Source organism: Lasioglossum baleicum, chromosome 10, assembly GCF_051020765.1.
Source record: "Lasioglossum baleicum chromosome 10, iyLasBale1, whole genome shotgun sequence".
In the NCBI taxonomy this organism is placed as follows: domain Eukaryota; kingdom Metazoa; phylum Arthropoda; class Insecta; order Hymenoptera; family Halictidae; genus Lasioglossum; species Lasioglossum baleicum.
Window position 1 is genome coordinate 3551633 of NC_134938.1, and position 20790 is coordinate 3572422.

The window sequence follows — 20790 nt, forward strand, 5'->3', positions numbered from 1 at the left end:
ATGAATATCCAACGGCGTTAATATTCGGATAGTCGCGGGTTCGCTTGGCAGCGCGCGGACGCGCTGATATTTAGATAGCCCTGTTCGATATGAAACGCTTATACACTTTCGATCGGGCTATCTCTTTCAACCTGCACGCGATACAGGGTGTTCGCGTTGCCTCAACTTCTGGTTTATCCCTGAATCACGAAAAAATGGAATATGGCAGGAAAGTTTGAAAGATTGTAAGTGAATAAAGGTATCACTTCACACTAACAAGCAACACTACTCACTGATTTGAATGAAATTTAACGTACTTATTAAAAACACCGAAAAATATTAATTAAATAAATTTATTAAATTTGCTTTTTAAGGGTAGAAAGCACCCCTCAACCTCTGGAGATGGAAACGTTTGTGTCTGATTATTTCTTAAAGGATTCATACTTTTTCTATAAATTTGAGCCTATTTTCCCGTAACGTCTGATTTTTTTCTTCTTTGGGAAAATAACGCAACGAATCAATTCTGAATACAGATTTAAAGTCATTGCATAAAATTACTGTTAAGTTTTATAGAGTTGGCAACATTTGTCTCTTATCATGTGGCAACTCAGCAGAGTTGATCACACTCTCTTCTGTTTGATACTGTCCGATGTAATAGAACGTGCGAGAAATGCGCTGTGAAATTGGAAAATGTTATCAGTTGTTATGTGAGGTGTGAAAGGAAGAAGTTTAAATTTATTTGTACAAGTTTAAGTCTAAGAGTGAACTCTATTCAATTATTACTTTAATTATATCTATACAAAGTCTCATCGTGGATTCCATTCATACACCTACGCATATAACAAACCACTGCACACTCATAGAAATATTAACAATTACTGATTATAGATACAGGATGCGCTCAAGGTCCGGCAACTGCCAAATTTAATTGACCTAGAAAAACGACCTCAAGATCGATTTCAAGGACGCCATCAAGTGCATCACTCTGAACTGTACAACTCTGGACTTAGTACTTTTTTCAGAGACTGTATCCTTTAAGAAATAATTAGCCACAAACGTTTCCATCTCCAGAGGTTGAGGGGTTCTGGATTACATAGCAAATACATCATAATTTATGGGAGAAAGGCACAAATTTTGAGTCCGGTAAAGTAAAGTTTACCAGGAAACAGTTATTTATAATGACATTTGGGATCACCCTTTTCTAGGAAATACAACGTTTTTCAGACACCCTGTATACATGAAACTATATATCGATTCTTTGTATTAGTTCCCGTTATGAATCGCGGACATTTCATATGCAATGACCGAATACTATTACATTAAAATAAATCGACAACTTCCCATTTCCGTGTTTACATGTATGCTCGCCACTATAGATAATTATGTATCAGCATAACTTTTACTAAATGCAGGAAAGAACAGAAATATATAAACGGAGAACAACTGCTAGTGTGATATGTGTTAAGCATTCTAATAAAAAAAAGGCGATATAACTGTTTTTACAAATTAATAACCGATTGCAAACAACACTGAAACAACGCCGAATCCATGATGGAAACCTTAGATGGAAGAGTGTTTTTATGAACTATGTAGTTTGTAACTCTTCACTTTTTAAATGGCGACGAACGATTTTCGGTGTTCTGTGACGCACGCACGGACACGTAAATTTTTTATGGTCCATTACAACAATCCATTTGACATTTATTAATGCATTGCGCGTTTTGGACAATAGCTTTTTACAGGACGCTTTCAGTGTACCACATTCTTCGATATTACACGAAACGAATGTTTTCGAGGGAAATAGACCACCCACGCGCGCAACACAGCGAGACTCTGGCATATAAAAGTGATAAATATTGTACAATATTGTAACTGAAATGAGCAAATGAAAGAGAGGTTCCATGAAAATGTTTTCGTTAAACATTTTTATTCAGTACGGACGCAGCATATTTGAACAGCTCTTGACGTTTTTGCATTTGTCTCTCGCGGAAGAGTTTGCCGCGCTTTTAAAAAATTGATACCGAAAGAAGAAACGCTCGTTGAATTGTACAAAACTGCTCGGTGGATTGATGTTTTTGAGCACGACGAGTGTTTTATGCGATCGCTCTAGAAATTAAGCTCTAACAAACGGAAGAGATAATTCAACGGTATCATTTCAACATTCGATATTTCTAGGCACTTCATGCTTTTGCACAATGGTACTACATATTTTTAAACACGCACACATCCTTCGGCAATCACAATTTATATTTCAAAGCACAGAATAAAAATCTCTCGGAGATAAATTGTTCGCGCGATTAACATTTACGGCAAATGTGGGGTGCAGACGCTTGTCAACACCAATTTTACAGAAAATATAACGGAAAAGATGTGGATTTTAACATTGGGGTAGCTATCTGCTGCAACTTCTACATTCTTGAATTTTGCACAAATCTTCGTCGTGTTATTATTTCAATCGTTTCAATATTAAGCACATAGAAACCTTGGTTTTGTCTTTAACCTTCCAAAGACGGAGTCTGGGTCTATTTTGATCTACAGTATCAAAATCGTCCTTCAATTAGTTCCTGGCGAATTAATTGAGTGAACAGCTGTTGTGCCTTAGTAGCAATAGAAAAATGAACCCTTAGCACTCATGTGTGTGGTGACTAAAAATTGCTGTACCAGTATTCAAAATATTATTTACATTATTAAATATGTTGCTATCTAATCATTTACTAAACAATTAAGTAATGTATGAGGTATTATATCAGTTTTATACCCATAAAACGAAAAAAATCATATATTAGGTTGGATCGAATGTTCGCAGCATTCGTAAATTAAAATTGAAAGCTAAAATTCAGATATTTATTCAATAACATATTCTCTATTCTGTTCTATTACATTTTGCAAATGATACAAGAGAAAGAATTGTCGCTTACTTATAATCCTTATTTGTAATCAATACGATTTTAATCGATGAAGTAATTGTTATTCCATGACCTTTTTTCTTTTTGGTTATAACAGTTAGGATCCCTTAACATGGCCTGGCCAATGTCATCGACTTTCGGAGCCCAGGCCTGGTTTAATTGGCAGTATGCAGTAAGTTATCACATTTTTATTTTTCTGTTCTTTTCACGAAGAAATAGTCGCAGAGAAATAGCAGAACTACACGATCCAAGAAATAGCACGGACCCGCGGGTTTTTCTTAGATCAAGGCTCTACTGTATTAACATTTTCCTGGAATTTGGATTGTTTTTCTCTATCCACTGACTTTTCCGTATTTACATCGACGACCCCTGCACAAATCTGAGAAGTTTCCTCAGGATCGAACGGGCACGATTGGTTAATTTTCTCGAAATAGTTGCCAGACAATTTTTCAAACAGTTTGGCCTGTCGACGGAGGTGATTCTCCGAAGTATCCGGCGGGTGGATCCGCGAAGTTCGAAAGTGCATGCGGCGAAACGTACGAAACGGGGAGAAATAACCTGAAAGGAAATTCAATCGGCGGATCCGAGGTCTCGCGAAGGAACTTCCGTGAAAGGTAGTGACACGAAAATGCCGGTAGACGTATGGATACGCGGCTGCGGGTTTCGAAAAGGCACATCAAATCGAACTCGGCGATAATAACAATTCCGTCGTCGTATTTTATCGGTCGGTCGAGCGTTCGTCGAATAAAACGCCCGTCGGAAGTGTGCGTGTTCCGTTGTTGTCTGTTTTTTTCCCCCCGCGCTCGGCGAATCGCGTTTCAAATCGGCTGCCGCTCGAATCAATTTATTTTTCAATTGAATCGTTAAGAGCGAGCGAATAATGCGGCCAGCGAAAATAATTTTCCGTTTAATTACGAGCGGCGCAAAAACACGATGTTTGCGTTCGGAATAAAATAAATAGGGGGAAAAAACAAAACAAACAAATGGTCGTGCTTCGAATTCGTTTTGCTTTTAGGTTGAAGGATCTGTAGGAGGAGCTACGAGGGGGAAACCGTTCACAGGGTGTCCTGAAACGATTGAATCAAATACTAATACAATATTTTAGACGGTGCAAACGTTTCCATTGTCAGTTGTTCAAGTTTCGAGCTACTTTCTTTGTCCTACAGTCCGAATCTTCCAAGTAGCCTGCAGATCTTTACGTAAATTTCATTGCGTACATTTTTTGGAGAGAAATAGTAAATGATTTTCTTTCTTTATCTTGTTATCTTTCTACAATCCTTTCCTTTTCGTCACTCAACTTTCTGTTTTCCCTTTGAAATATCGTTCCAAAGTTGTAAACAAAAACCCACTCAATGGTGAATTTACAAATGAAAACCATTTTTTGCACCCTCTTAAATTTGTCACATATTTATTGCACGCTTCAAAAACTTTCGAGTGAATAGTATGTTTCATATAACAAGAGAATAATAAGTTAATATGTAAATCACCGAGAGACCGGATGGAATGAAATCGTGTTTATCGATATGCACCGGCAAATATTTGATCAACACCTGAGAAACGAGAGTCGCCATTCTCCCGTTAACAAAATTCGACAAACCAGGTCAACAACTTCCGAAAAACGAAAGACGCCAATTGTTGTTTCCAGTCGATAATGCGTCGGCGTTCGTGTCCGCCGACGGTGAAGAATCGTGCCGACTAGTTTAGCTGGGCGTCACCCGGTACAGCGGTCGCGTTGAAATAATAATTTCATGAAATTGTAGCGCCGTAAATTGTTCGGTAACGAGGACCGAGCGACGCGATAAAACGGGTGAAATCATTATGAGTCGAACGGGATGGGCCGCGCGTCGAAATTATTTTCAGATCGCGCGCGCGAACGGCCCCGGTAACATTTACAGCGATATGAAATTAAAGCGCGGTGGAAACTTCCGAATTCCGCGCGAGCCTCGGCCGCGATCGTTTTAATTCCATTATGTATATCCGGTGCCCCGTGTCTCGTACTTCCCGCTGTTCGACGCGACGCGCTGAGAGAGCTTTGGTTCCGAGCGGAGAGAGACCGGGCCATCCCGATAGGGGGTACTAATAATCGTACGATGTACGCGCGGCACGTTTCATTTAGCAAATTGCCAATAAATGGCGATGGCGATCGCGTCGGGCTCACCCCATAAACGCAATCCGGCCCCATCTTTCTCCCCCTTTCACCCTAAATGTCCTGTCGCCGTCTCTATCTCCACCCCTTCTCACCCTTTTCTCCTTTCCCGCTCCGTCTCACTCATCCGTACACGACCTTTCTCCTTTCACCTTGAACGCTTGCAGAGCTTCCTCCTTTTTCCGCTCGACGCCCGTCGCCTATCCACGTGTTTCGCTCTCCCCCGATCCCCATTGCTCGACCCCCCTAACTCCACAGACTACCCCTAAAGTTCCCCGGCGTCAACTCTCGACGAATTAAGTTCCAAGAGGGAGGTTTCGTAGAGAGTTTATGGGGTTAGGTTACCGTAGCCGATTTCAACCCCCGGCTACAGAGATTGGTATCTACACCTACGGTGGCGAAACCCTCGGCAACCCCCTTGGCATCATTGTGCACGGTATGTATACCATATGCGTGTGTGTCTGGACCCTCGGCAACGAGGATTGTGTGTGTGTACAAGCGCGACCCGTAGCACGCGATCGTCAAACCCAAAGCCATAAACGTAAACAAGGGTTGTTAGGACTGCCTCCGGGCAAGAGGCGGCACTTACAGTCGGGACTAAATATTTTGCACCCTTCGACAAGTACGAGTCGCGGCGATAGGGTCGATCCCGACGCAAATTGATTTCACGTTACGCGGATACGCGCGACGCGCAGTCATTTCTGGCGACGGGAAAAGTGACGCGTGTGGCGAACCAATGATACGCGAGAAACAGTGTTTTGCTTTTCAGTGGCGCGTTTCGTGCGAATGCTGTTACATTCTTCGCAGGTGCGGGACGAATGCTTCACGTTGCGCGGCGAGCTGTGACGGTTAATATTAAGAATTTTTTTTTCTCCTAAACGCACAGTTTTTTTTTTAAATTTGTTTTTTCAGTGTCGCATTGTCACCAAGTTCTGAGATGTGTTTAAAGTTTCAAGTCTCTAGCTCATCGGGAAGTGGTTTAAAATTCGATTACAAGATTTGACGCATACAACGACGACAACTCGGCAAGCTAATATAAGCGTGGTAAAAAAGTTTCAATCACTGAAACTGTAAAATGAATCGTAGGGCAAGAGGTAAAAATTTGAAATTCATCAACCGATCAGACAATGACTGAAAGACTGAAAAGGGACGAACAGCTACCGATCAGAGGAGGATCATCGACGTTTCCGAGTCGCGTAATCTGGATCAGCGGTCATTTTGTACACACGATTCGGACCCTCCGAAAAAATAAAACACGAGCGTCCACCGTGATTATCGCGATACGTATCTTCGGCGCGGAGATTCATGATCGCGCGATATTAATCTTCGGCAGCGGCCGGTGCAGCGCGGCGCGGCGCGGCGCGGTGTGGCGTGGCGCAACGGCAGGAAAATGAAACGCAGCGATCCCTGGTACAAATCGCGGCTCTCTTAATATTAAAGCGGTATTGATCGTCGACAATTAATTACCTCGTCGGGGGGTCGGCAGTGAATTGTAATGGCGCAATCTGATACTGCGGCGGTTCCGTTCGGCCGTTTGTCCGCTCGGAAGGAGAAAAAGACTGTTGATTTACGTGTCGGTTAAACCAACCAAATTACTTTGTACAATCAACACCACGCGTATACCGTCGGTGTAAAGCAAATTAGCCGCGCCCGAATATTGACATTTTTATCGGAATGGCGTAGCTGTTGATTTCAGCCGCGCGTTCATTACATTCGGCCCCCGGATGTCGCGTCGCGTACCCGAGTTACCCCGCCACCCCGTCGCGGGTACAAACACCGACACGATTTTAAAACTGTCACGAGCCTTTATCCGCTCGAATCCCACCGAGCCCTCAAACGCGTATCAATATCCGTTGTCTTTCTATGGCGCACAGTGGAATGCGATAGTGCTCGCGATGGTAGACGCGCGACCAAACTATAGCTTTTATCAACCAGTTAAGTCCCGACCAACGAAATAACACAATTGATACATTAACTATGACCCCAGAATGATTTCTCTACAATTGTTTGTCATCTGCAAGTATTCGCAATCAACTTTTATGCAGCCATCTCTCAAGGAGGCTCTAGCAAATACTTCTATGCAAAATGATCGGTCTTACATTTTTAATTTTATAATTATTGAAATTATGGAGTTGCTTACATGGAAAGTGATTCGATAAATTTCTTTATCCAAGCACAAATTGCAATAAATATTGCACGAAATTTAAATATACAGAGCCTTGTCATTTTTATCAGCCAAGACATTTTAATCGCGTTCAGTGCTCGGTAGTTTTAGTGTTAAAGAAAAAGAGACAGAAAAGTAGATGTTTTTCAAAAGACAATTTTCAAAGTTTTAAAATAGTTTTATACATACACACACACAGCTGAAAGAACGCTCTTTAACGCTGGATAGCTAGGTCTGCTGAAATGATTGCTCATTAAAAGGTATGATGAGGCAAACAACGTTAATTTCAGGAAGAACTGCGATCATTCTAGGACATGCAGTTTTGCTCGTTTTCAAACTCCTCTCAAAAGATAATGGGCGAGTTATAGCAATTTATATTTATGCTAAAACTTATTCTGCACATTTGAGAACCTATTGACATCGATTTTATACACGTTGGCCACGTTTTGACGATTCCGAACCATTGTGTCTTCATTGCCTCACCGCATGTACCTTCTGGAAGGGGAAAGTGGGCGCTATGGTGGGGACAGTCCTGGCGTATAGGTTCTAGATTAATAGATTCCAGAGATACAGAGACGCGAATAACTTTTTCATCTGCAAAATTACAGTTTCAGAATCACGATGTGAAAATGGGAATATCGGTTGGATGGCCTGGGTTAGATATTACTAGGATATATCGATAGTTCTATCAACATTTCCGTGAGCCGCCACGGATTATCCTACTCGTTATTAATTCAACGCCAGGTATTTTTCCGGAACACCAATTCCATTCCCCGGTTTATACGTCAGGCACGCCTGACAGTCACAAGCATTTTTCACCGTAATTACTTTCAATTACAGATAACGTTAACGCAGCGAGAGCGTTTTCGTTAAATACAGCCGGGCTGGGAGCACCGCTCCACGACTTAACGACTAGGCGACACGCACGTTGAATTGTTAACGAAAACCAACAACAGATAACAACGTTCCGCAGTTGCCACCCTTAAATTACCCCTCGTGTAACTAGCATAAGGTTGCTCACCTATTCGTCTCTCTTGACAGTTTTTTCGAACTTTCCAACTTGCGTATTTCCATTTAGAAAAGCACCGTTGTTTGAAACTTTGAACACACGCTGCTTTGCGTGATATTCAGTCTAACGGAACCATTACGTTAACATCAACGAGGTATGACCTATTTGAATAAACTTACAATATACAAATTTTTCGTTCGACAGATAACGTCCTAAATATAGAATAGTTGTACTAGAATATTAACAAAATCAACGAGGTATGACCAATTTGAATAAACTTACAATATACAAATTTTTCGTTCGGAAGATAACGTCCTGAATATATGTAGAATAGTTCCGCTAGAATATTAACAAAACCAATGAGGTATGACCGATTTGAATAAACTTCCTATATACAAATTTTTCGTTCGAAAGATGACGTCCCAAATATAGAATAATTGCACGAGAATATTAACAAAATCAACGAGGTATGACCAATTCGAACAAACTTACAAAATATACCAATTTTTCGTTCGGAAGATAACGTCCTGAATATAGAATAGTTCCGCTAGAATATTAACAAAATCAACGAGGTATGACCAATTCGAACAAACTTACAATATACACATTTTTCGTTCGGAAGATAACGTCCCAAAGATAGGATAGTTCCACTAGAATATTAACAAAATCAACGAGGCATGACCAATTTGGTCAAACTTGCAATGTACAAATTTTCCTTTCTAAGAATTACGTCTAAAAAAATAAAATCCAAATAGTTGCACTAGAATATTAACAAAATTGTGATATATAAAATCAGTTCTTTTTTATTAATTTCGCACAACCAATGCAGCTATACAAATGGAAATATTCTTCCACCGTTTTACCTTAGATTGGGCATGCAAAATAAAAATTGTCTGCATCATTTACAAGAAAAGAGGGTTACATAATAATTGATTTTGTCTCCTAATAATTGTAGTAGGTTGTAAATAATATACCGATGTTAAATTCATGTGATGTTTCTTCTGATTTATTTTCCCACAGTCGAATCATTATGACAATTAATGAAACACTGCCTAATACTGAAGTCATCCAACATAAATTTGTAAATTAATAACATCAAAAATGAACTTTGTACTCAAAGATGCTTCGACCCATTTGTTCTATCCACGAAATCGCTTCTTCATTAAAACGTATTTGAATTCAACACTCAAAACGATCAAGGTATTGTCAAGTCTCCTCTTACCGCATCTCATATCACGAAAGAAAAGTATTTCTAAGAAAAGACCTTCTCGAAATCAGTATTTACCGTGGTTTCTTCATCTTAATCGTAGATAAAGCAAAGTGCACCCAGGACAGCCAAAAAAATGTTCAAGCTTTTCGTATTCCATATGTTTTCGTCTACGGTACGGTGGATGCTTTTTCGCGGGTCGAGCCACGCCTCCAAATCCATCCGGCGAAGGCTCTCTTCAGGGACGTGTCACAAATTCGTCGTGGTCTCTCTCTCTCTCTCTCTATCTACCTATCTCCTCCTCCATTTCACCCTTTCTCCTTCTCTCTCGTCCTTCTCGGGTCGACAACGTCACCGCAACAGCAGGAACGACAAGGCCGATGACTGCGCCGCTGGAGGGCGCGGGTGAACGGGGCTGAGGGTGCCATTACATTAATCCCGAAAGTCCCGACGAGCGCTCTCGGGGGCTCTTCGGGGCGTAAAGTGTCACGAAAGTGTCAGCTCCGACGCTCTCCGCAAGGTACACAGTCGTGTACAGGCCGTGAACGAAGCATGGGCACGCGCGCCGCTCTACCGGGTGGTACAACATTCTATGAATCGTTGTACGGTATTGTTTCGATGCGTGTTAAAACCACGGACTTAGAACCGGTATGATTTTAACCCTTTGCACTTGGACCTATTTTAATTCGAAAATTAAACATTTCTTCCAACCTAGAGTAATTCCATTCTGTATGAGTTTCTTTTTAATTTATGGATATGAAATTGATATAACACCTCGAGCAATACTTATTCGTTTAGTAATTGATTAGACACTAATCGTACCACGACCGGTTTCACATTTTTTATTTTATAATTATTGAAGTTACAAGGATGATTCCATTAGAGAAATTATTCAATAAATTTCTTCATTCAAGCACGTATTGTTGTGAAAAGGGAGATTGTTGTAAAAAGAGAAATTAAAAAAATTATACATGTATAATATATTTATTAAGAAATATATAGAACAATTATATACCAGTCGCATTTTGTGCTCGGCACGGTTAGTGTTAATAATGTAAACAATATTTTTAATAACGGTACAACAATTTTTGTGGTGACTCTGAGTCACCACTCGAGTAAGAAAAAACGCGGCATGTCATAATTTCAAAAAATTTGAGTTTATGCATTAATTGACCCTCACTGTATAGGATTTACGTATTCATCAGAAGAAAGTCGTGAAACAAATTCGAAGGCTCAAAAAAATAATGCTATTTTACTGATAAAATAATTGAAACTCTTCGCACACTTCACTCAATTTCACTTGAAACTTTAAATCATCAAATTATTGTTGCGAGAATATCTGCATTAATTCAAATTAATAAATACAATTAATCGGTTTCGAGCTTTAAAACGAGCCCAATATTATTGTACTATATATTAACTATTTCTAGTATTTACAATACTGTACAGGGTGTCTCAAAATTCCTTCAACATCACGTGAAGCAACATTTTCCTTTGCAAAAATGGCGTTCGCGGCTTTGCTTAAGGAGTTGTTAACGAAAAACACGGACCAATCAGAGCGCGCGACCTAGACGCGTGTTGGCACAGTCGTGGTTTTTCGTTAATAACTCCTTAACAAAGCCACGAACGCCAGTTTTGCAAAGGAAAATGTTGCTTCGAATGATCTCAGGAACCTCCCATTTCCGGATGTTGAAGGAATTTTCAGACACCCTGTATACATATTAACAATTTCTCGAGGATGCGAAATTTAGTGTTCAGTTACTTGTTGGATCCACTATACAATATATTGCAAGTTCCATCAATCAGTGAACTAAACAACCCTTATATCCGAAGCACCCCGTAGACACGAAGCAAACGTACGGCTTTCAGCGACGCAGCGACCTGCAACAAGAGCAACGAGGGTCGGCGCAGACCCTCTTCGAAGATCAAAGAACCGACACGGAACGATGCTGAATACATACCACGATGGTTTTACGAAACCGACTGCCGAACAGACGAACCGGGCTGGTGGAATAGGGTGGCTAGGGGGCCCGAAGTTGTCCAAGAATGGAGATCAAGCATCCGCCTCGCTTTTCCACCCTCGAACAGGGGGATGAAACACTGAATACGAACAAAAAGTTCCGGGCTTGTCAAAACGGTGGTTAGTCGCGGTGGAGACGGTGCTTGACTGCGTTAACTGGAGAAGGGGTTAGGGGATGGAAACACGCAAGGGCAAATTTTCGTGCCCGCCGATCGGGGGTGGTGATTAATGGAGGGCGATTGTGAAATTGTAATTAACGAAAATTCAACGGACGTCGAACAGCAAATAGAACGGACCCGCGATTATTGCGAGCAATTAGGGGTGTAACGCTTTGGAAATATTGCCAAGACGCGAGGCTGTATTGGGGTTGCAATATTAACACCCTCCTCTTACGGTTTATTTCCTTATTGTTCTCGCGAATGTTGTTTCATGTGGGTTGAGAAATATTCATGTTTATTGCGTTCAATTTGAAATTTTTTCATTTCATTCCTATAATCGCTTAATTGCTTAAGTGTTCTTTTTTTTCTTCTTCTCTTTTTCACAAAGTTAGTAACGTTCTCGTTATTCGCCACGCTCTGTAATACAGTGTTCCCGCGATTGATGTGACTTTCGGGTATGCGGATGATGTGACTTTTCTATCCCCACTACTAGGGGTTCTCCCTTGGGCGGTCGATCGCGCTACAAAGAAATTGAGGTATTAGGGTGTTTAAATTGGGGTTTTGTGATGCTCGATGTATCATTCTCAGGTATGGAATAGCATTAGTACAATATGTACAACAATTTCCCGCTTAGCACCGTTGTTTACCCAGAATCGTTGTTTACACTTGGAATAGTTATTCAAGAATACGTTTACTGAGACTCGATACCCCCGAGGTTCTCACAACAATCGTGGGAACACTGTACTCTGTTATGTACATCATGCTGTAATAAGTTCATAAGAGATTTTCTAATGAAAAAAAATATCAGTACTTCCAGAGTGTATTGATGATGAGTTTGTTAAGTTATATTGTCCCCAAAATTGTGAGATGACCGTTTCGGCTCGATTAATTTCCTTCGGGAACATTAAAAAATGAAGTTTATCGCGAGCCACCATCGACGGCCGAAGCTATGCGAGGACGTATTGTAAGTGCATTGACTGCAACGGACAGCACATTGAACACCACCGCTTGAAATAAAAAACTTGTTTTAACAATATCTGTATACTACTTTTTTTACGCGGAATTTCAAACATTTTGTCGTACAACAAATAACTTACGAGTTATTTCAGATCGCCACGTTACGAGGCTCAGCCTGTATAAAGAGCGAAAGAGAAGCGAGAGAATTTTTGATCTGGGACGGAACAGACCCTGTGTTTCTGAAGAGCGTGCGACGGCTAACAGCAATTCGCTAACAGCAATTCGCTTCCAGCGTCGCGATCAATTTTTTCGTCGGTGCGACGACACAGCCGTCGTGGAAAATCGAAAAAAAATAAAACATGTTGGGCAGGTTCTTGTCACGGTCATTTTGTCTTGTTCTGGCGTATCGGCCAGTAGATGCGTTAGATAATGTCCGTTCCGACAGCAACGACAGCAATACGGGAGACGTCCGTCGACGGGAACACGACGGAGCACAATGCGCGCGGACGGACACGCGTGCAAATGAAGTACGGTCGCGGGTATGCGCGCATAAAAGCTCCGCGCGCGTTTGCACGGTGGAAAAAAGGCTGGCTGCAGGCCAATCGCCGGCCAATTCGAATCACTGAATCAGAACTTCAGCTGCGAACGCCCGCTGAAAATAAAAAAAAAAGTTCGAATCGAATTGCTTCCTTTGCGTTTCGCTGGACAGAGCGCCCGGGTTGTTCGTTTCGGCGAACAGGAACGTTTATTAGCGGAGCCGGCGGAAGCGTTTGTTTGTTGCCAGTAACAAGTAAGCTTGTTTCGCCGGAAAGCATCCTGGAGCAAAAAACGCTGAAGCAACACGGCGCGGCATCGCGGAGTCGCCGCAATTCTTCCGTCGAATACACCGCCTGCGCTGTTCGGCCGATATTCGCAATTTGTGGATGGTGGGTCGCGCGGAATCTTGTTTCGTGTCACTTCGACTGCTACCGCGATTTGTTGACAAGCTTATCGACGCCTGTAGTACAATAGTTGGACTCTCGAATACGTGGAATGTCATTCAAACAACTGCTAAATAAATTCATAGGGTAAACTTTACTTTACCGGAAATTAGTACCTTTCTCCTACGAATTATGGTGTATTTGGTATGTAATCCAGTATGAATGTTGACCAGTAAATAATTTATAGCTCATCTAGTAAGAATAACTGACTTCTAGACCACTGTGCGTCGGAGGGTTGAACCAAATCTGGACAACTAGTGTTCCGAGAGTCGATGACGTAGAATCGGCTGAAACAAGTCCTTCAACCACTAAATACAGTTCAAATTATATCGTGTTTACTGTCATTCTAATCAGAAAAATGCCAAAAATAAGTTGGTGAAAGTCTCATTAAAAAATAACGAGAAATAAAGAAGTTTTGTAATTGGATTAGTAGTGGTCCACACCGATTTTGTTAAATCAAGGCTCTACTGCATAACAAAAACGACCAGACAAAATACAAAACTGTGAAGGCATTAGCAAAAAAGTCATGGATATTATTACATTATATTCAGCTGATTAAATTTATTAAAAGAAGAAATACCTTCACATTTATCTTGTATTTACTCCAGCTGATTTGAAACATTTTTATTTTGCATAAATATCCGGAGTCTACCTACAACGACTAAAAGAATTTCAGTGGCATTTTATCGCTCATGAATTTGTAAAATCGCGACAGCGGAACGATATAAAATATAGATGGATCGTCGGGTGGGAATGAATCTGAATTGAAAACATTTGAAAAACAGAAACACCGTCCGTATTCATAGAATTTTCAATCTACCGTTATTTTCGTCCATTGACACACGTAGCGCAAAAGAAAATCTTGGTTCAACTGTTGGATGGTCGAAATAAACTAGGACGTTATGTGAATGTCGTTCGAAAGAGATTATATACATGGTTCCAAGGTCGACAGGCTTCGAATTCCTCAAGATCTACGAGGGCGCGGAGAAACTGTCGGTATTGTAAAAATTTTCATGACCGCTCACTAAAATACACGATTGTTTTGATTTCCTTTGTCAGCGAGTTCGTTACAGCAGAAAAACGGATCAAAGCAAAACGAACGAAGCCGCGCTTTCCCAAATAAACGTTCGACCCGGCAAAAACAACAGTATTGCGAACGATTGTGAAAAGCGTACCGTGGATTTCGGGGCGCGTCACCGATAAAAATCTAATTAATGCGACAACACGGCCGCCGCGCGCGGAATCAAACGAATACTGGAAAACCGTTCACCGTTCCCCGTCTATTCGGACGCCCCTCTCCTCTGAGACCGGCAATATTTGCATTCTACGAACCGTACAAAAAAATCGGTAGGTGGTTCGTTGTTCCTCCCTTTGACGCACACAGTTTACGTCCACAAAATAAAGGATGGATCGTTGGTGCAACCGGGTAAACGATGATTCCATATACAAAAATACATCGAAGATATGGAACCAACTTTTATTCAGAAGAGATTTCTCGTTCGGGGAACGCGAACTTCGAAATACATACGCTTCAGTTTTCAACCAATTATGGTCTCGAAAGATTATTTATATTAAATATATAAAACATACAAATATATCGCACTTCTTCAAAGTTATGGGCTATAATTTGGAGAGCTGTATATTTCAATTACACATCTGATTAAAAAACTTAGTAATTGGATTAATCGACAAGTTTGAATGATGTAATTCAGTTACGACGTAATTGAACTACTATATAATTGAAATACAATGTAATTCAATTTCGTAATTGAATTTACTGAAGTTTTACTAATACCAAAGTGAGTCTTGAATCATTCTGGAACGCAAGAATAATAATCGAATGAAAAAGAACCTCGAGTCAAACAGTTACATGTAAAATCACAAATTCTAATTGCTGTAGTTATTATCGTAAACACAAATTTACAAACAAACATTACGTTCACGTCCTGAGCGGACCATTATTCTTGGTCTTCGATAATTCAAGTACGCGAGTCGTTAAAATAAACAAGTACTGAAACAGCGATTGTGACATGACGAGAACGTGTTATAATTTAACGATCTCAAGCGTAAAACGATTTTATTGAATATTAATGCGGTGTGTAATGTTACGACTTCGTCGGCGTGTACGGCTCGAGCAAAAACTAAACGCAGGCACGATTCCAGTTTCATTTTTTCGGCTTGTAATCACGCGGGATTAATTATTCGCGCGTTATTGCAACGGCGCTGCGCGGCGAATCTGGTCTGGAGTGTGTCGAACGTTATTTTTTTAGGCTGGCCGGTAATTTTCCAGTAGATTAATCCGCGTCTATTAGAATATCATAGATACGCGCACCGCAAGTCATCGTCACGATAGGACGGAGCATCGGATAAATACAATTAACTTTCCGGTATTGCTGATCGGCTAGCGTCGAATATTTATTTCCTCGCTTCCCGCGCGTTCGGACCATTTGCAGCGATCGGATTTTTTGCACGGAAGAATCAGTGTCAGTTTTAAATGCAGAAATAATACATGAGTAACGAACACGAGTCGCCCCGACTCGTGGGATCCATTTTATCCCTGTAAACAGAGGTATTTGCGCGCGGCCGAACGAAAAATTCTTCTTTTTTCTCTGCCCCTCCTCTTTTTTTTTTTACGTTTCCACGTTTTTAACGTTTGCCAGCCGCCGATTGCGATGCATCTAGCCGAACGACGACTAAATCGATTGTTTTATTGATTCTGGTGCCGGTGAATTTCGCGTTCTACCTGTCTCTACCGAAACGGGTACCCTGTAATTTCAAAACCGGGAAAACAAGTTATTCCGAAGCGTTTGCGCGTCGACATGGAATGGTAAAAAATGGGAAAGAGAGAGAGAGAGAGAGAGAGAGAGAGAGAGAGAGAGAGAGGGAGAGGAGAAAAAAAAGAGGACGGGAAAAGAGTTGAAATTGTCCTCGACCGAGCAGACAGCGTCTACCGGCCGCGAGCATGCGTCAGTATTTCAATTTTCGCGGAAATTTCTGTGGCTTCTGGCTAGATCCAATGGCGGCTGCCCGCTCCGTTAATCGATGTCGTTACATAAAAAACAATGACGTCGACCGTGCCGTGTGCTGCCACCCTTTCCGCCCTCGCCATAAAACCCGTTCCGTTTACGTAATTCCATTGACAACGCGTTCGACGGTCGCGCGTAACGACGCTTAAAATCGTCGTATCCGAAAACAATTTTCGAATAACGAGCCGCGCCTCTTTGGCCAGCCGCTTGGCAATTATAACCAGTCGTTGTTGTTGCCGTCGTCGATAGCCTGACATAATTGCGCCGCAATTACCAGCTGCGACAATTGCAACGTTTCGCTCATTCGCTGCTTCGGCGAATCGCGAAGGCTGAATACGGTTGCTCTCCTCGACGGTATTCAACGTCGAACAAGCGGAAATGCAATCGAAATGTGTTCACTTTTCGATCGAACCGGTAAAATAGGCGACGTCTTCGGTCTACACTCCGCGATACAACTATAAGACAATACAGTCGACTGATGAAACACACTTTAATTTTTGTTTAATTTTTTATTATTAGATTATTAGAAAAAATGTCTACGTCGGTTCCAAGACACAGAGGTTACATAAAAACTTCTTTCTTGTTTCAATTATTACAGTCGATTGATGAAACACTTTAATTTTTCTCTAATTTATTATTAGACTGCGGATCGTTATGCAAAATAAAAGGCCTAACACGATAAACGCAAAAAAATATCCCCTCCACTGCGGAGAGTCGCTGTCGTCGGCACAGATCAAAGGCCCGTGCGTCCTTGCAATATATTATAATACCAATATAAAATCTTTTTTATCATTACATCTTTTTTATGAAACTTTCACCGATATATTTGTGGCATTTTTGTGGTTAAAATGAGACCAAAAACGACATAATTTCAACTGGGTTTAGTGGTTTAATTGACGATGAACGATTCGGGCGCAAGGGAGGACAGCGTATGGGAAGGACAGAGACGTGGAGAGTCTCAGTCGCCGGCATAGTTTACACGTGCTGTTCTTCTCTACGTTCGGCTCGGCCTTTGAAGCTCACAACAATAGTGTCCCGTCTACGATAAATGCAAACGAATCTCCCCGAGGATTTATCGTATTCCGTTGAGTTCTGCAGATCAAGATGAAGCACGCTCGAGTTTGTCCGTCGCGTTTTTTGTTCGCCGGGAAATTTCAATATACGGACGTAGCGAGCGACGCGGCGAACGACCGCGCACGGGCGAACGAGTGCGCGAATAAACGACGAATTAGTGCGTGTCACGCGCAATATAGCGTGAAATGATTTCCTCCGGCTCTTACGTTTCCATTGTTCCCAGCGCGCGGGGCGTACGCGCGTTTGCATTGCACAGTTTGCCGGCACGAATCAACAGAATAAGTCACGCCTCGGCTGCACGCGATCGCGTCTGAATATCTACGGTTAGCCGGCTCGAAAGATGTGCCTGTCGAGATACGTAAATCCGACTCGCGAAACGAAAACGGTCGACGGGGTACCTAGCCGCGGCGCAGACACGAGGAATTGTAAATTGACCCGGGGGATTAAAATAAGTTTTCCGATCGGAGATTAAAACGGTAATGGAGCGGAGCTCTATTAATAAGCCACGGTAACGTTCTACTCTCTCTCTCTCTCTCTCTCTCTCTGGCTACGCGCGAGAACTCCGAAAGTATACTGTGAACATTTTGCAATTACAGTATTACGGCTGTTCATCCGAATTTCCACCTTGTTTAGACTAATTTATGTGAGCGCGCGGAACTTCGCTACTCGAATAAATAATCTCCGCCGGGTAGAATAGTAAAAGGGTCGAACAATTTCTGCATGTTCCGTTCAGCTGCAGCTGCTGTGAATGCAAAAATTCTCTGTTCTACTTATGATCGTGCATTAATCCTAATAAAGCATGTTCGGTATCTCTCGGGATCGTTAATTCTCTACACACGCGCGAAGACAGTTATAATTTATGTGTACACACAGGGAAGCCAACCGACTCGAACATTTTGATTTTAATGGAATTGTGTTATTTTCGGAGCTGATTTCGCGCGACGTAATCAAGAGACTCGAATGGCAAAATTGCGTTATTGAAAATTAGCAGTTTTTTGTGAAAAACAAACACATTATTCCCCCAAATATCTGTACTTACTAACCTCCTCTATCAGCTTACTTTTCCAGCTTCCCCCGCCCCTCCTGCACCTCATCAATAGATACTTTGCGGATCTTTAGGCAAGTAAAAATTGTCTGCACCGATTGCAAGAAATAGAAACTAAATTGAATGCTACTTCTTCTCGTAATGATCTTAATAGAGGGGAAATTATGTATCGACATCCTCAAATTTTTTAAATTATTCAACAATTTCGATTCTCATCTACCCAATTTTGCTATAAATGCATAAAGATCCGCACTCTACTCATCACTTTTGATTTATGCATGTTAAGTTGCAGCTTTCTCCCCTCCAGGTAACGCTCCAGCACCCTTATATCATTCCTTGCATCCCCTTCTCTGTAATGGTCTCTGATTTGAGTATTCGGCAGCTCGAATTTGTCATGTTTAACTGATTATAACTCGATAACTGTTCATTATCGAGCTTTGCGGCTATTACATCTTTTGTTCAGTAGATCCTAAGCTACAACATATGAAAAATCCAACTGATTTTACTCACAGAGATAACAGAACGGTATAATTTATTTCGGGAAAACCGTGTCCGATTAACACAAGGGACACGAATGAGTATTCTTTAAAATTTAACCATTGAATTTTATGTTCACAACGAGCACGCACTTGTGCAATCACCTGATAATTACTGGAAATAAGTCAGGTCGTTTGGTACGATTTCAAAAGAGTTGTACTGTTTTAAAGGGCGTTCGGACACTTTCATAAGCCACTGTATGTATGTACACAGATACAAGAATATATCAATAAAAATCCATCAATAAAAATCAACAAATTAACAGCGTATTCTGAACGCAGAGAATCCATTCTCTCCCTCTGAAAAAAAAAGGAACTGTTTAATTTTTTCGCGGAGTCTGCCACCTGTGCACCGGTCGCGTCGTCATCGAGGCGAAAGCCGGGCTCGGCAAGAAGAGTATAACCGCGAGAGATGCAGGGGGCGAAGTAGATCGAGCGGGAGACTCTCCCCGAGCGAGTAAAGTTTATCACTTAAACCCGCAACGCTGTCGGCCGATTTCGTTGGCCAGGGGTTGGATGTAAGCGGGGGGGATGGGGTATAGGGCGGGAATGTCACGAGCGCGAAGCGTGCACGGCCCGTGTCGGCAATTACAGCGGCGCAGCTGCGCTTTCAGACAGAACTTCTGATAGTTTAATGAGCCACGTCGGAAAACTTTTAAACGGCTCCGCACGTTATATCCCGTGGCGGCCGCTCGGATACGACAGGCCTACGGGCTGGAAAGCGAACGAACGGCCGCGTCGGCTGGGGTCGCAGGTTCAACAACCCCCTAGGCCGGCATTAGGGACGCCTGCCAGAAATCATGTTCACCTGCGAGCAGTCGAACGCCGCACCGCACCGCACGGAAACGCACGCGTTGCCGCCACGTGATAGGGAGAGGCTCGTTTCAGAAGATACCAAGGTGTTCGAAAGCAGAAACGCGATACCACGATATCGCCTATGGTTGGAGCGCCGAGCTCCCTGCTGCGCTGCGCCACGCCGCGCGGAGCCGAGCATTTTTATCTGGGCCCGTACCAGCTCGCCAGGCTACTGTTACCCGCGAAAATTAGCAATTTGCTTGCGGCCGTAAACCGTTAACGACCGGGAACGAGAGGAGACGCAGCGCGAGCTACGCCATGCCAGTCCGCGCAGAACGCGGCCATTCGGATTTCTAAGAGGCTCCGGTACAAGGATGTTTGACCATGCGTAAGATTCCACCGAGGATTCGCCGATTTCGAGAGAGATACGCGCCGGGGTCCCGTTAAATGCTCTCGAGTTATCCCTGCTATTTCTACCGATTGAGTCCTTCCTCGGCTCTTGCCTCGGTAGACGCCTCGAGAGCTTGTTAATGAGTCACCGATGGTTCACCGGTTTTTCGAATACCTCGGATGATTCGCCTGAACGCTGACCGTACCGAGCACAAAATGCGATACATTGTTTTGTAAAAACTACAAGACCAGAATTTAATTCTGTGTCATCGATGAAATAGTTATTAATAGACTCCGGATTTCTCATGCATTTATAACGCAAAAATGAACAAGCGCAATTTAAAGCAGTGAGAATATTAAAACACTTTAAGAATTTCGAGAATGTGACATATGACACA

General features: G+C 42.1%; 1 long non-coding RNA gene across 1 annotated transcript in view; it reads right to left on the minus strand.

Annotated features, from left to right (window-relative positions):
• The window catches only part of LOC143212755 (uncharacterized), a 31886-nt gene extending 22537 nt beyond the window's left edge, over positions 1 to 9349 (minus strand). Inside the window, exon 1 of the long non-coding RNA XR_013009758.1 lies at positions 8217 to 9349. This is a non-coding gene — a long non-coding RNA (uncharacterized LOC143212755). The remainder of the gene's footprint in view (positions 1 to 8216) is intronic.
• Positions 9350 to 20790: the final 11441 nt, after the last annotated feature.